The 1,883-nt window shown below is 39.4% G+C and overlaps 1 non-coding gene across 1 annotated transcript; it reads left to right on the top strand.

Moving 5' to 3' along the window:
- The first annotated feature begins 460 nt into the window (after window positions 1–460).
- On the top strand, window positions 461–567 carry LOC128572259 (U6 spliceosomal RNA). The gene has a single exon (XR_008376151.1). It is a non-coding gene; the product is annotated as a U6 spliceosomal RNA (small nuclear RNA).
- Window positions 568–1,883: the final 1,316 nt, after the last annotated feature.

The following is a 1,883-nucleotide window of genomic DNA, read 5'->3' as shown; positions in this document are numbered from 1 at the left end:
TGAAATAAAGGAAAAGAAAGCCGAGAATATGAGAAGTTAAGGAGATGTGCTCAGGGATATTAATGGATATGAAAGGTAGATCTTAAGAACCAGCAAATCCAAAGTAAATTGTCATTAACAGCACAAACTTTCATTTAGAAGCCCAGTTGTTAAATTTCAGAGTTAAGAGATTCCTTGCGATAGACCAACAGGTACAGAAGCAAGTTACTGTTGTAGCTGAAAAGCAAATGCCTGAGAATTTTACAAAAATGATGAAAAAATATGAAGCCTGATATTTAAAACAAAACCCACAAAGAGAAGGAAACTACAAAGAAAATCTCAATTAGTCAGATCTCCATAAACTCCTCATGAAAAATCAAAAGTAACTAAAAGAAAACATAGACGCACAGAGAGGATAAACGAGGTTAGCTTTGGCTGTGCAACAATATTTTGAGCATGCATCTCAAGAAATTTAATGGGTGTGCTCGCTTTGGCAGCACATATACTAAAATTGGAACGATACAGAGAAGATTAGCATGGCCCCTGCGCAAGGATGACACGCAAATTCGTGAAGCGTTCCATATTTAAAAAAAGAAATTTAATGGGTGTCAGGAAATAATGAAATGACAGCTTTAAAATATGAAGAAAATGACTGCCAGCTTGGAATGCTATTCCTGGGAAATAGTGTCCAACAATGAACACGAGTGCCGTGAACACAGGGGCGACTATGCAGGCAGCCTATGAGAGCACGCATGAAAGCAGCTAGAGCAAGCTCATCAAAAAATGCTGCAGAGAAAGGACCAGTGGCAGGGCTGTGGCCCTCACTGCCCTGTCACAGTAGGAGGGGACTCACAATCTCAGCAAAGTTGGAAGTCGCAGAGGACCATCCCGAATCTTGGACTGAGGGCTGTGCACTGAATGACTGACAAAGTGTAGCCCCCCCTGGTCAACAGAACATGGTAGAATAGAATCTAGATTGATTGCAGCTCTTTTAGTAACTCCGCACCTCCCTGATTAACCTTAGATAGCAATTCTATGATATAAAAGCTTCAGAATTCTCATTAGCATTTGTAGCTAATGAGAATTAGCTGATATGGAGGGTTTGGAGGGAAGCCGATATGGAGGTATATCCTGGCTTGATACGGAGGTACAGAGGGACGCCTAAGTTTGACCCAGATTGATGCCCTTGTATTGGGCCTTAACCACTTTCCATGAGCTTTACAAAAATTCATTCCTTTTATGGGACCTAATCTTAGGTAAGATGGTGTTTGAACAAACAACACTTACCTCTCATTGAAACAACACATTTCTAGGCAAAAATACTTGAGAGAATATGTCACCAGCAAACTACAATAAAGGAAAAAGTAATGGTAATTATCAGTAAAGAAGGAAGTTATTCCAGATAGAAGCTGAGAGATGCAGAAAAGAATAAAGAAAATTTAAAAAGTAAAAACTTGTGTTACCATAATTAATAATATAATTGTAAGATCTAATTGCATTATAAATATACATAAAATTAAAACATTCAATGAAAGAAGCAAAAGTTTCCTTAGAAGCATAGATCTATTCATTAACCAGTAAGTCCTAATTTAGAAGAGTTGTCAGGCCAAGGCGCATGGATCGCTTGAGCTCATGAATTCAAGACTGGCCTGAGCAAGAGCGAGACCCCCAGCCTCTAAAAAACTAGCTGGGTATTATGGCAGGTACCTGTAGTCTCAGCTACTTGGGAGGTTGAAGCAAGAGGATCACCTGAGCCCAAGAGTTTGAGGTTGCTGTGAGCTGTGACACCACAGCACTCTACTGAGGCTGACAAAATGAGACTCTGCCTCAAAAAAGAAAAAAAGAAAGTCATAAAAGAATCAGGGGTGCATGGTGTAATCTCTAACTTTATCAGTAAAGGAAAT

Source organism: Nycticebus coucang, chromosome 19 (assembly GCF_027406575.1).
Source record: "Nycticebus coucang isolate mNycCou1 chromosome 19, mNycCou1.pri, whole genome shotgun sequence".
NCBI lineage: Eukaryota > Metazoa > Chordata > Mammalia > Primates > Lorisidae > Nycticebus > Nycticebus coucang.
Note: the sequence above shows the minus strand (reverse complement) of the source record. Positions and strands in the feature narration are given on the sequence as shown.